We start from the raw sequence: 15,691 nt of genomic DNA on the forward strand, positions 1-15,691 counted from the left end.
AACAAAGAAACACAAACAAATGTGTAACTATGAGAACAAAGACAAGATGTGTAACATTGTTAGTCATCAATAACAAGATGTGGAGCCAACATAATTTTGTCCCACCTCAAGGACGTGTAACTTTGTTGTTAAAATCAAAGACGAGATAAAAAACTGTGTTGCTTATCAAAGACAAACTGTGCAACTGCGTGTGAGGTTAGCATCCTCAGCCATACTTAGCATTTTAAATCCTGGGGCGGAGTATGAAATCCACACAGGTCAAGTGACAGGTGACAAAAAAAATATCAATAGGAATCAAGTCAAGCTACTAACACGATTAGCATTAGCAAAGGACAATGTGTCTTTGAGACAACATGTAGTGCCTGTGAAAATTATGTCACCCAAAAAAAATGTGAAAACTCTTGATTAAATGTATTAGTCACTCATCAAAGACACAATGTATAACACTCTGACTTATCAAAGTCAAGATGTCTAACTGTGTCGCTCATCAAACACAGCGCGTAGATTTGTCACTTATCAAATCATATATATGTTATGTGGTAGCTCAAAGACGTGTAGCTATTGTAGCTATTTGCTCATCAAAGACAACGCGTAACTGATAATCAAATCCGAGCTGTGCAACTTTGTTGCTCATGAAAGACGACATGTTGAACTTTGTTGTTAAAATCACAGACAAGACGGCTCGTTTTTTGCTGCGACAGTAAAGACAATGTGGGTAACTTTGTCACTCTAAAATCAATGCGTGACTTTGGCTCTCAATCAAAGACAATCTAAGACACCTTAAGGCATCAAAGATGGGAAACTTTGTCAATCAAAGACAACTGGTGTGTCTTTGTTGCTCCTCGATGAAAAAATGTGCAACATTGTTTTCAAAATCACACACCAGCACTTCTTAACTGTCTGTATTCTGTTCCATGTCACAATTCACAGTGTCATGACTCAGGAGAAGTTCGCCACGTTTTGGTCGTAAATATTGTATTGAACACGTTCCTTATTTAAGTTTGTCGGCCCAGACCTGTTTGGGACCCTAAAATCGGGGCAAATCGACTCTTAAGAGTCAGACCTCCAGACAATCTTATGGGATGGTGCTCATCAAAGACAACTTGTGTCTTTGATGCTCAAGTTTTTTTGCTCCTCAATGTGTAACGTTGTTGTCAAAATCACAGCCTAGATTGATAAGCATCAAGCACCACGTCTCTTTAATGTCCCATCAACGACATCTAACATTAGGGTAGCCACGAGTGCAGAGGACTAAAATGGACTGCGGACAATCTCAATCGACCTTGTGGTGACGCCAAAGACAAAATGTGTGTGTGTGTTTGTGTGTGTGTGTACTAAGCTAATAAGAGGCTCTGTGATAGGCTGGCTGCTGTCCAAAAGCAGGAAGTGCTGCCTTGGTTATCTCCATCACACACACTTTGGCTCCTGCTGTCCTCCTCCATCTCTTGTTTACGCACGTGTATTCTTTAAGGGGTGCCCTCAAAAAAGATGTCGGCGGTGGCATGCGATTAATGCTAAATTGACACGCATGTAAATCTCATTTCTTAATATACCCCGTCCACTTTGAGGATTAATAGATACTTTTTTTCCCCCCCATGTGTAATAAATCATCGCTTGAGATTGAAGCGGCCGAGGCTGAGATGCTCCGCTTCTTCAGCCAGCACATTCATCACTGTCACACGCCTCCTATTGTCAACAAAGACGCTGGCGTTGCCATGACAATCACAGCAAAACAAACGCAGCAGTCGAGTTGAGTGAGCCTCAAGAGGACATTACACCACATCTATTATGTACGATTACTATTCTTCGGATTCTTTTACATTTTAGTCTCAAGTACAAGTTAGAGTATAAGAAGACAAGAAAATGTTAGGGTTTCAAGTTAGGGTTTCAAGCCAGTGATAGGTTTTCAAATTAGGGTTTTAAATTAGGTTTTCAAGCACGGGTGAGGGTTTCGAACAAGAGAGGTTTAAATTAGGGTTTCAAGTCTGTTTTAAGATTCCAAGCAAAGGTTGAGTTTTGACATTACGGTTTGAAATTAGGGTTTCAAGTCTGTCTTAAAGGTCTTCTTCCATCAAAATCCCAATTTTCTACTGTTTATTGCATAACATAGGTCAAAATGTCAAAATTCAATCTTGTCAATTGAACGCAAAAGACAAAAAATGCCACAAGGCTTGCAAGCGACTGGATCCGATTTCCATGTGTTTGTGATGTAGCAAGTTGCTAATTATTCAAATAGCAGCCCACTTCATGGTTCCATTGCAGCTGCGTCATGTACAAAGCTTTGCATCTCCTGGCAAACTCAGACGTGTTGAGGAATATATATCCTTTATGTATTTTGGGAGAAATTCCTAAGCATTTTGGAACCAGAATTGTGCTGTGTTCGGGCCCTGTGTGTAATGTGTAGGCCTATGCGTGTGACTTATGTACATCACGACAGTCCCGCACAATTTTATATTTTTGAAAATGATTAATTATGGTTTTAGGTAAGTGGTTGAAAACTCAGTGCCCGCTGCAAAACTGCATACTAAACCGATGTCGGAGAGATGGATGTCCAAAAGCGAGTTCCTGAACTGCTGGACCTAAGGTTCCCTCCCAAGATGGAAAATGAACAATGGCGAACATACTTCTAATGTGCACTCCAAGCTATATTCCGACTGATGTCACAGCCTGCACACTTACCTAACTTTAGGAGCTTCCACGGCAATGCGTGACAACTCTTTTTCATTGGCGCAGTATGCTGCGCAGGTCCAGCTGATTCAGCTTGCTTTTGAAAAGGACCACGTCACAAATTTCAATCTGAGTGGAAGGATGCATTGATGAAGCGGTTCAATGCGGAGAGACGCCACCGCACGCTATTTTGACCCACTTCTTGAAGTAGGTTTGAAGTGTGCGTGCGTGTACGCTTATGTGTGTCCACATTTGTTGGCAATGTTGTGGAGCCCATAAACTGCACCCACCGTGGTGCTTTTTCACTTTGAGAGATGCTTCTGCGGCACGGCTCAGAAATTGAACAACTCAAGTGTTTTGGGGATATTGATACTATTGCTTTAAATTATGAGGATTAGTGTTGTAGCTGGTCATACTTGGAGTTGGTTCGGTTTAATAAAGATTAGGTGTGTCAGTGCTTCGCAAAGAGAGTAGACTATAAGATTGTCAAAAATATGTACAATCTGTTGGGTAACAATAATTATGCTCGCTCATGAATTTTATGTGCCCCCCTTAAAACTGAGACCTGGCGACAGGTCCTCATACATGTTGTGTTTTACGATTCCCAACTATATTTATAATGTTGAATGTAACTGGTGTCACTGTTGTGTGCGTGAAAGATTAACTCCGCAAGCCAATGACTTGAAGTGATTGAACGGGGCCCGCTTCTAAAAATATGCTCCTTTCTTTTACTTCACCCACGTGAGAAGTCCCCTGTCCTTTGGGTTGTGAGTAGTGGGCGAACAATCCAACGCTTGGTGAATTCTGTTTCATGATGATATTAAGACCCCCCACATCGAATGAATTGAACGCTATAAATGCTTGGCCCGGCCGCCGAGATATCGCCATCTGCCAACAGCCAATCAGAGCGAAGCAGTTTTCCATACTTACATTGAGAAAATTAGCAATTCAATCGGCGCAGAGCTTATTTACATGTCGCATATTAATGAGAAATCAGGCTGTCTCAACTGCCATGTGAAAAAGACCAACTAGAATAGCTTGAAAAGGGACATTCTAGACATTTCCAACCCACATTTTCTTGCAAACCCAATAAAAGGACATCAAAGATTATAAGAAAATGAAAATGTAATAGAAGGGTTAATGTTCCAAACAAAGGTTAGGGTTTGAAATTAGGTTGTCAAGCCTGATTTAGAGTTTCAAGGTTTCGAACCAGGGTGAGGCTTTGAAATAAGGGTTTCAAGCCGGCTTTCAAATTCGGGTTTGAAATTACGGTTTCAAACGAGGGTTAGGGTCTCAAAGTTTCAAGCCAGGTATGGATTGTCAATTTAGGGTTTCAAATTCGGGTTTCAAATAAGGGTTTCAGTCCAGGATTAGGGTTGAAATTAGGGTTTCACACCAGTATTAGGGTTTTAAAATTATGGTTTCAAACCAGGGATAGGGTTTCAAATTTGGGTTTCAAGTTCAGGTTTCAAGCCAGGGTTAGGGTTTGAAGTTCGGGTTTTCGATTAAGGTTCCAAGGCAGGATTAGGGTTTGAAATTAGGGTTTAACATCAGAAGTAAGGTTTGAAATTAGGATTTCAAACTCGGGTTGGTGTTTCAAATTAACATTTCAAACCAGGGTTAGGCTTTGAAATTGGAGTTTGAAGCGAAACAAGGGTTTCAAACTAAGGTTTAAACATTATGATGTCACACTATGATGTCACCAAATGGGGTCACACTGTAATGTCACACTTTAAAGTCACACTATGATGTCACAAAATGATGTCACACTAAGCATGATGTCACTTTAACGCAGCTGTGTACAACGTAAGCAGCAGCCGTGGTTTCCTTCTCTATTGCACCTCAATTTTCATGGTAATGCTGGTGTCCGAAGATATCATATCATATTTTTCTTTGGCCACTGTATAGAACTGAGAAAAAATATTTTCTCTTCTGGTTGGCCACCGCTGCTAGCGCGTTTACACCCGCCACAGCTTCTCTGGGATCGTGTCATCTACAGTCTGTCACTCCCGCCATTGTTGTTGTTGTTCTTCCCGACCAGCAATAAAAGGAATGTTTGCATGCTGGGCAAGTCGGCTGGGAGACACAAGTCGCACGAATAACACACAAAGCCGCATATTTTGCCAAGAATCATTTTTGTGGGTTTCAAATTATGGTTTCGAGCCTGGGTTAGAGTTGATGTTAGGGTTTCAAACCAAAGTTAGGGTTTTCCAATAAGGTACCAAGCAGATGTTGGGATTTCAAATTAGGGTTTCAAGACAGCTATATGTGCCCTGCGACTGACTGGCGACCAGTTCAGGGTGTAGTCCGCCTTTCGCCCGAAGTCAGCTGGGATAGGCTCCAGCGTCCCGTGACCCTAACCAGGATAAGCGGTGTTGAAAATGGATGGATGGATGGTTTCAAGACAGGGTTTGAGTTCAAGTTATGGTTCCAAGCCAGAGAAAGGGTTTCAAATTATGGTTTTGTGCAAAAGTTAGGGTTTCAAGCAAAAGTTAGTGTTTCAAATTAGGATTTGGGGCACCAATTTGGGTTTCAAATTAGGGTTTCCAGCAAACGTTAAGGTTTTCAGCAAAACTTAGGGTTTCAAATTAGGGTTTCAAGCCAGGGTTTGCAATGAGCGTTTAAAGCAGCAAGCTGTTATATTGCGAGCTGCTATTTGTAGTCAAAGTGATTGAGGATGCATTGGCGTCCCACAGGGATGGGCCGCTGGCCCGCTTCATTAATGTGACATTTCACTTGAAGCTTTTACCTAATTAAAAAGCTGACACCCCGCACGTCAGCACTTTGCACTTTGGCGCCTTTCATTTAATCAGACAAAATGAGATGCGAGATGTTGTACAATCAACATTAGATTAACAGAAACAACATGAACGTGTTGTTATGGATTACCACTGCCAATGAGTACTTCATTTTGTCAAATCCTAAAGAAAGCGCCTACGTTAGCTCCCCCGACAACAGCAAATTGTCTTCATGTTTACAATTCTATTTATGTTACATGAAGACTAAATGTATGCTGATGTCTTTGCTGCTCATCTAAAACCAATTAGAGACAAACCTAACACAGTATGAGGTTTGAAAATCATCAAAGACACTTAGATTGTCTTCAAATGTTTTTGTGATGTTTTGAAAACATCAAAGACAATTTCAGCAATTAACCCGTTTTCATAAACATCAAAGACAATTTACTGTTAGTCTTCAAAGAACTTAACGTACATGTTTTTGTTAACATTAAAGAGAACCAAGTCTTGAAGTTGAATGAAGTTATTATTTTTTTTATTGTCAAAGAATTTGTTTTCAGAAACATCAAAGACAATTTAGCCTCTAAAGAATCACATAAATTTTCTCGGATGGAGTCGTCTCTTTATACTGAAGAGGACGCAGCGATCCTTGCGTGACTGGAACATTGAACGTTAGCGGTTACCCTTATTAAATACAGAATGAGCTGGTGAAAATTGCTGGCAACTTGCAGTAAATATCTAAGATGACCTCATGTGTTGATAACCCCTTAACGCATGTGTTTTGTAATCGTCATTGAACCCAACGTATGTTTTCAGAAACATCAGATAATTTAGCCTTGAATGTAACACAGGTGTTTTTTTTAAACAAAAGTGAAATACATGGATATCATTTATTCATAAAAATATTTTATATGTAAACATGAACGAAGCGTCAACATCAAATATTGTAATCTTTGGTGGTTCTGTGGTGACATCTTGTGTTAAAAAAAAAAATAGTGTAGCCATTGTAGTTATTTCGTCACAGCACCGTTGGCCATTAACCCAAACCGAGTGGAAGTGCTGAGATCGGTTTTGCTAAATGCAGAGGCAGGTTCGTCACACAGTAAACCTTTGTTGCTGGGGTTATGTTCCAGAAAACCCCCCGCAGTAAATGAAATCTCCTCTAAAGTGACTCATTATTTGTTTCATCACTATAGACATTTGTAAATTTCATATATGCGTTCCAATGCCAATTTGTGAAACAGTGCTTTAAACAGAGGTGCAGGTATTTTATTTGTCCACTTGCGGTTGTTATCCACACACACAACCCAAGCACATGCCTATTTGACATGCCCTGCTTGAATGACGTGAACAACAGCCCATGAGGACACGGTGTGAACTGGCTATTTCCTGGGTTAACCATTTGCACCCGTGGTGATGTTTTCAACTGCAGTACTGTAGTTGTAGAAAATCAAGCTAAACGTTCTTCTTGACTTGCATTTGTTCCTGTCGATATTGTCATGAGTGTGTGCATTAGCTATTCGTCAGGCCAAGGTTGGTATTTATTAATTTATTATTTTGTTTAAATGACTGTGGCGTGTGTTTTAAACAGATAAGGTACTCTGTAAGGTTTCTTTATCTGCTACAAACATTAGCCCAGTTGACCTGCTGTGAGTAATTGCTGTCACATATGTGTTTCTGGAAACATCAAAGACAATCTGGAGTTGTCCGTGAACCCGCTAAACCCGCATTCCCAGCATCTTCAATGAGCTGCTTTGCTTCCCAAAGCTTCTGGAGGATTCCGCCGTGCATCCACACACACACACAATTGCACAATTCAACGCACACAGAATCACATAGTTACACAAACCTCCCCCCCCCCCCCCCCTCCCCACACACACACATATGTGTCTGTGTGTGTATTTATATGTGCATGTGTGTATGAGTCTGTTTTTCTTTGTGCACAGTCTGTTTTTCTTTGTGCACGTGTGTGAGTGTCTTTGTGTGTGTGTAAAGTGGACGTGAAGGCATGTATGTGCCTTTTCTCCGGCATCCCTGGTGCGAAGAAAAGAGGCGGAGGAGAAAGTTCCTGACGGAGATGGCCATTGTGGGGGCAGGAACACTATTCCCATTCAACCATTGGTGTGTGCGTGCGTGTGTGACACAGACACGCACACACGGACACAGACACATGTGTGTGTGTGTGTGCACACAGACACACTCGCACATATAGACACATGTACACACACACACAGACACACTTACCCTAAAACACACACACACCTGCGCACAAACGACAAGTTGTGAAAAGACTCACTTCATAAAATTCAGGCATTTATTCTTCGATTGGTTAACCACAACATTATCCTTGAGCCAGTGAAACCCAAGCGGCCCTTTACATGCAAACAGTGGCAGCTAATGGCGAGCTAATTCGCATGATTAGCATTGTTAGCACAGATTCGGTTGCTGCGGCGGCCGCATCTGGTTTCACGTCATACTGAGGTTGAGTGTCATGATGGGTACAGAGAGAGAGAGAGAGAGAGAGAGAGATAGAGAGAGAGAGAGAGAGAGAGGGGTCATGCATAGATATCAAGTGAAGATGAGATATGCCAGCCCGCTTTAGCAGCCCGCCTAACCGAGGCGCCTATGTGGCGGCCATACCTGGAGGGTCAACGTTCCGAGCAAAGGCAATGCATGGACATTGAATTCGTAACTAGTTCATTTCTCAACTGATTCTCATAAGATCTACTTTTTTTGTCAACTCCAAAAAGTGTGCTGTCAATACAGAATATTTAAATATATATATATATTTTACCTATGAAAGGTTATTCCCGGTTCCCTTGTGATTGCACGGCATTGTGTGCAACTGTATGCACCACAATGTGCCAGCATCCTGGCATCCTTGTTCTTTTGGTTTTCTTGCCATCCGCACACATGGGATGAAGTGACATCTTTGCCCTTACTAGCTTAGTGTCACCATAGGCACACAGCTAAAAGGTGCAGGTTGTATCTCCCTAATCATATCTGTGGGGTCTCATCTCAGACAGGCACGTTGGAATTATTAATTTCCAACATGGTGGATCAGACGACCTCCTGCTGATGTGTCTCGTTAGCGTCGCTCCGATAGCCGTTAGCGCTGCATGCATGTAATTCATTTTCCAATGTGGCTTTCAATGACAATCAGTGGTGTCGATTTTAGGGTCACACCGATTAGGGTTGCTAAGTCCCCGGCAAGGCAGATAAAATTCTGTTTCCGTAGATTTTAACGTAACTGCATTTCCATATTTCTGGGGGGGGGGGGGGGGGGGGGGAAGCACAACACACTTTGGGAAAGTCTGTGACTAAACCATGAAATCTGATCAAGATTATTAGAATGTTTAGCCACAGCAAAAGAGGAATGGTTTGGATTTATGAAACCAACACACTACTAATTTTGATACAACAGCACCACTACGTAGCTACACATTAACTGTATGCATTTTTTTTCTGGCGTAAATCAGCCCCCTACCTCAGAACAGAACAGATAGCTTCTCTCATTCCAATTCAGAGGACAGTGGTGCTGCCTCTGACCACCTGAAATATTTCCGAGAGAAAAATTCATCCCCAACAACATAAACAGTGAGCTACAATTAACGCAGCAAAAATGAGGACTGGTAATCATAATAGTGTTTAAATTGGCATACTTAGTACATCATATCACTGGAAAGCAGAATTTTGCCCTGTGCAGAGAGCAAACTAAGAGTCCAGTTAGGGAAAGGTGGGAGGGATTCGGTGAAGAAAACCATTTTTGAGGCAAGGGGGTGCTGTATTTTTGTTGTTCAAATACTACATTACTACCAAGTACTCTATGGTTATGGAATTTTCTAGCTTTCTTCAAAGGGATATACCGTCAAAATAATGACTATTCAATTTAGGAGTGCTTGAGCACCGCCAAAAAATGTGAATGCAATCCAGGGGTTATCGAATGGTGTCACACAGCAAGTACTCTATTGATTTTCAGACATATCTTTGTCAGGATTCTACTAGGATGCTCGGAGGGAAGGTCAGGTGAGTTTTCCTATGCCAGGAGCAAGAACCCTATTGATTTTTGCATCTTCCATCTCAACTGCTGCCCGGTATTTACATTTCTGATGGATATACTTGACCAGGAGCAAGAACCCTATTGATTTTACATATTGCTACCTGAATATAAAATTCAGATGATTGTACTATACCAGGAATGATGTCAACCGCTGCCAGGTGTGAAACTGATTTTACATTTTCCATGCCAATTACTGCCGAATAATTGTACAGTAGCTGCACAAAGAGCCCTATTCATTTTACATGTTGCTGCCAGATCGTAAACATCAGATGATTGTACTTACTTACTCTATTGATTCTACATCTACCATGTCAATTCCGACCAGATCTTTAATCTTTAGATAAGAGCGAAAGTCCTATTGGTTTTCAGTAATTATCTGAACCACGACTACTGCCTTCAATGGTGAAAAAAAACAAAAAAAAACATCATGACATCAAAGCCATCTGATTGGAGGCTGCTACCTTCTTGTAAAAAAATGTTTTAAATAAAGGTCCAATAGTTAAAAAGAAAATGGTTGGCTTGAGATCGATCTATCTATCTATCTATCTATCTATCTATATCTTATTACCTTGGATGGATGTTTGCTCATGACTAGGGCCGCAGCTATCAAATACTTTCAGAATCGATTATTCAACCAATTATCCCATCGAGTAATTAGATTAAAATCTATTTCGCATCATTAAACAACAAAACGTGCATGTGAGGTGCAGGTATTATTGATGACCACGCTATAAGATCTGTGACTCTGCGTGTGTGTGGCTTTAAAAAAGGTGTGCCCTCGCCCGGTGAGTGACGTGGAAGTCAGCGAATGAGAGTGTAGCAAGTTTGTTGTGGGCTCAGGTAGCGGGCTAGCTGTTAACTGGCTTAATGTTAGCCAGTTCGCGTTTTGAGTAGCTGGGCGTTAGTTGTGTGTGGCCATAGAAGCTCGTGTATGAATGTGCTTATTATGTTTATTTTGTTCTGTCTGTCTGCGATAAACTGCACATTTTGGCAGACCCTCTAACCAGTCGGCCACCGTGCCGCGCATTAAATTTGAATGCAAAATACATTTTTATCTGATTATTCGATGAATCAATGCAATAATCGATAGATTAATCAATTCTAAAAAGATTCGATAGTGACAGCCTGAGTCGGCGCTATTAAGTGCAATTGAAACTGGAAAAAGCAAAGACATCCTTGCTTCTGTGAAACATCCGTTAAAAGGAGCCACGGCGGAGAGAGCATGAATGAGTGCGATCCGGTTCTCCCGACATCAAACTTTCATACCCGTCCAGACGACGACAACCCGGCGACCCCGGTGACCCAGACGAGCTGCACCTGTTTAAATATGCCTCATTGCAAATTTGATGAACGCCAACGGTGTTGGTTTGAAAAAAAAAAAAAAATCAATAATGAATGCTGACATCAGACGCCGCGGTGGTACGGTGGACCCTCTGGAGCAGCGGCAACAAAAGAAGCCGGAACAAAGGCGGCTTGGAGAAAGTGGAGCTGGTCTGGATGACCAAGTGATTCCCCCCAAAACACCACGAGGGGCTGTCAAGAGCCCTCATAAATTCATCAGGCATGATAAGCTGCTTTCCATGTGAAAGGAACGACCCGGGATACTACGGCGACACAAACAACACTAATCCGCCGCAAGGCAAGCGGGTTCGCCTGCTAACACAAACAATCGTGTGAGACTTCACACGTGGCGATAATAGCGATGGGGATAGTTAGCGCAACGACTGACAGTATACAATATATACTGGAAGCACTTTTTATACAGACATTGATGCTGACTCTTCTTGCTGCTTTTGTTCAGATTCACATCTGCATATATAGTATATTATTCTATTTTAAATAATTTACATATCATTATTCATGCATTGTGTACACTTGCACTGGTGATAGTTCACATTGCCTGGTTTTCTTCCCCTATAATACTTACAATGCTGCTGGTTATTGTTGGTGCTGTCCACAGTCACTTATGTTTCCATGGAATCTATTTACTTGCATGTAGTTTGCCATCCACATTTGCATCTATTGTAATGTAATGTATTTATTATATTTTTTTGTGCAGTCGCTTGTTGAGCAATGTATATTTTTCGAGATACAATCCTGCTGACTATTCCTGCTGCATCATTCTCTTAGGGGTTTCAAGCTCATTTTTGCTGCGGGCCACATTGTCCTCAGAGGGTCGTTATGATTGTGAAACCAAAAAAAATAAAGGTTTCATCATAGTATTACAGATACTCGACAAATATTATATTATGACATATTTCAACATTATTATTGATTGCATATGATGATTTGAAATTTTGATCCAGATTTGAGCAAGAATCATGGAAGTTGACACAAAGTATTCATTTACAGTATATATTAGCATTCATTTACAGTTGCTTTTTGATACATCTAGCAGTATAGTGGTGATGACTATTCTTGCTGCTGTACACATGCACTTCTGTATATTTTGTATCTATTTGATTATGTGCAGTATGCATTCATGTTTGCATATACAGTATATGCCTGTAATGGAGTTGCTTATTGGCGAACAAGTATTTTCTTTAGAAAAATAAAGGACACTACAAAGATGTTGGATAAAACAAAAAAGTATGAATTTTAATTACTAGCTTCCACAGCACAGTGAACAAACGGTTAGCACATCTGCCTCACAGTTCTGAGGACCGGGGTTCAAATCCCGTATAGTGTATCAGAATAGTGTCTTCTTGCTGCTGTCCACAGTATTGAGTGTATTTATCCATGTACAGTTTCCTATTTGCATCTGGATATGTATCGTATGGATTGATACTGGACATGTATTTTTTTTATGCTACATTATACTATTCTTACTGACAATAACATTAAGCAATACGTTAGTAAGAGTACATGAAATCTGCATATACACCTGAAAGAAATGAAGTCTTGTTGTGAACGAAAATGTCTAGAAATGGCATTCTTGTGCTTTAAGCGTATAAAATAATGACGAGATTAGCTGCACATAAAAATACAATATGTGATTATCTTTTTATCATAATATAGTCAGATGAAAGAAATGTTGACTCCATATGAAAAAAGCATGAATTATACATACATAACAGATGATAGACTATAAAGTTGGTGTATCGATGCAATACATGATGATATCCATATTTCAATGTCTTTTCCCATCCAGAAACAGCTTCTTTGGAAAATGAAAGAAATTCTCCACATCAAGCCTAGTAATATGAATACAAAAATAATAAAACGAATATCTGCTAAGCTGCTGTGCTGCACGCGAGAGCCGTCTGAGCGTTAATGAATAATAAAGGCCTCTTTATTAAAGGCGCTCAAGCAACAGAGTCTCAATTAAACAGCAAATGAAAGCGCTCATTTAAAAAAAAAAACAGGCTTATGTGCTCAAGCCTGAACAGTGCAAAACAAAAAAAAATGTACATCTTTTAATTTCTTCTCATTTGTGAAACAATCCACACACACAACTGGAATCAACAGCAGCAACAACCATTTTTGTGTTTGTCAACCTGCTCTGCAGCAGCACAGCGCACCTGGCTGCTGCTCAACACTGCCCCCTGTGGCCCTCTATTCACCCCTGCCAGATATTTCAACACTTCAACAACTATTTTCCTTTGTTTGACAGGTTAAGAGGAAGAAAAACGCATTTTTAAATCAATTTAACGGTAAAAAAAAAAAAAAAAAAAAAAAAACGTTTTTTTGCTTTTTAATCAAGAATCACTGCTTTCAATGTACATGTAGTCATAACAAAGATTTGGGATAAAAAGATGGATTTCTACTTAAAATAATTTAAAAACAAAACAAAATGAACGCTAAATAATGAGCCGCTTAAGGGAGTATCGTATTTTTAAAAACGACAATCTAGTCCGCTTTCAATGCACAAGTGAAGTAATCCCAGCAAATGTTTTTGGGGGGTTTTTTGGTTGCTAAAAACGTGCAAATTTTGCACACAAAAAACGCAGTTAACAGCCCCGGGAAGGCAATTTTGCAACGAGTTTCAAGTGTTTCTCAACAGCCTTTTAAAGCGCTTGCCTCTGCTAAGTTTTGGGGGTGTCCAGTCGAGTGTGAGGGCGGCTGCCAACCACCCACGAACACCCCTTCTTCTTCTTCTGATGGCGGTGGTGGCGGCGGGATGCAACGTGAGTGGAAAGTCAAAAGTGGATCGGATTGACGTGGGAAAGTGTTGCAAGTTGGGAAAAAATGTGAAGAACCCAGGTTCAAGCCCAAAAGTGCCGCCGCAAAAGTGCACGGCACCCAGGTGTCGACAAAGATCCGCGGCTTACCTTCTCAGATGTTCCTCACGTCCGCCAATGATAACAATGACGCTAATAACGTTGACGGTGGCGGTGATCCAAGGGAGCGGCGCGTTCCAGATTCCGTGTCCGCCAAGAGGGTCCTTCTCTCGGCGATCTGCAGCGGAAGACTGCGCTGAGCTCCTCCGCGAGCTCCGGAACAAACCACCGCGGAGAAACAGGACGGTGGGGGCCCGTTGGGGGAATGGTGCGCGGGCACGACCCCCGCATGGAGTGCGCGCCGCGTGCACGCGCACACCTGAGAGGAGGGAGGGCAACTTGACCTCGTGGGAATTTTGACGTCATGTCGTTGTTCATCCGAGGCGATGTCTCTCGAATTCAACAACACAAAGAGTCGTTCGGAACACATTAAAACGTGCACTTCAGTCTATCAATTATATTATGGATATTATACCTATCAAGAGGTTTTTCAAAGAACATTAGCCTGCATACTGTCACACTGTGTATTATAATTCATCAAGTCATTATACATATATCACTGTCGATATTGTATTATATGAGGTACATATACTTCGCATTTTGCACTAACTGTGCAAATATTGTACTAGATATAGCAGTTTATCCAGCCATTTGTCAATATCTAAAAATATATTTTAAAAGTCGATATAACGTGACGATGCTTGGGTGATTTGTTTGGTCTTCAATTGAGCCGGGATGCCATTTTCCTGCCAAAATCTGGTGATTTTCTCTCCTTTTTTTTTTTTTATCAACGTAATTTTAAAAAAAGGTCTTTACACAAACCACACCAAAAGAAAAAGTACTTCATTTGTGAATGTACATCAGTTGTACATGATTAAAATGTGGACTAATGAAATTTTCCCCTGAGATGTGATGTATAAATGTATTTCGTTATTGTGCAAGAAGTACTATTGTCATGGCTTTAGGTTAAAAGATATCCCTATTTCATAAGGTTAATATGTTGTGTTTGCTGATAAAAATGTTGCTTTCATAGTGCATATTTCATAGTGCAAACTGTTAAAAATTTTTGGGGTAAAATTCTTAAAGTGAGACATCTTCTCTTTAAGGATTGTTTGGTCTAACTTATTTTCCAGTGAGCGAATGTTGCAAAGGCAAATGCTTAGGAGCGGTGTTCTGCAGGGTTCTGTACCTCGACAACCGTGCTTCTGCATGCGGCATTAGGCCAAACCGCCCCCGCTCGCTCCTGCGCAGGTTTGAGCTGCTCGTAGGCCGGCGGGTCTTGCCGAGCGTCGTAGTTATGAGCTCAAAGTCACTGGATGCTCGTAATTTCCGCAAGTGGTGGTGATCATATGCTAATTTTCTGCGGATATTGACTATTTTTGGTGTTGTCTGCAAATAATTTTGGTGAAAATATCCATGACTGTCCCAAACCAATACAAACAGCAACCGCCCGCTAGCAACCAGTGCATTGCTGAGTGATATGACTCTTGTTTTTGGTCCAGTTTTTGATGTGATGTTATTTTTTTACCCCCCAGTATCAGGCCGATAGTTATTGGACCGATAGTTATCGGACCGATAGTTATCGTGCATCCCAAGATTGAGTGCAAATGTGTTGCATTTTAAAGTCAAATACAACTGAACTGTACTTAGGCAATTATTATTTTGTCTACCACTAGAGACTACTGGAGTAAATATATCAATAATAATAATAATATCAATAATAATAATGATACTAATAAAGTTACTTTTTTCCACTAAAATTAAGTGCATGACATTTAATTTTTGATATATTTGGCAAATACAGAGATGTACATATACAATTTTAATCAGGGTCATTTTATATTCAATAATATTTTGCCTAAATAGCTTATATTGACCTCAATCTGGTGTAGTTTAACATGATACGGATGGTAACTAGTAGAAAAGGCAGACTATTGTATTAGGCAATGATTTGTTTTGCAAAAAAAGAGTTGTAATATTATTAAATCAAAGCCTTTTTTTTAATT

The 15,691-nt window shown here is 40.6% G+C and overlaps 1 protein-coding gene across 8 annotated transcripts in view; it reads right to left on the minus strand.

Moving 5' to 3' along the window:
* Positions 1–13,905, minus strand: part of sema5ba (sema domain, seven thrombospondin repeats (type 1 and type 1-like), transmembrane domain (TM) and short cytoplasmic domain, (semaphorin) 5Ba) — a 131,620-nt gene extending 117,715 nt beyond the window's left edge. For all 8 annotated transcript variants that reach the window (XM_061791689.1, XM_061791691.1, XM_061791688.1 and 5 more), the window contains exon 1: positions 13,737–13,905. The gene's annotated coding sequence lies outside the window, so the exon portion shown is untranslated. The remainder of the gene's footprint in view (positions 1–13,736) is intronic.
* Between the last annotated feature and the right edge of the window lie 1,786 nt (positions 13,906–15,691).

Source organism: Phyllopteryx taeniolatus, chromosome 12 (genome assembly GCF_024500385.1).
Source record: "Phyllopteryx taeniolatus isolate TA_2022b chromosome 12, UOR_Ptae_1.2, whole genome shotgun sequence".
Taxonomy (NCBI): Eukaryota; Metazoa; Chordata; class Actinopteri; order Syngnathiformes; family Syngnathidae; genus Phyllopteryx; species Phyllopteryx taeniolatus.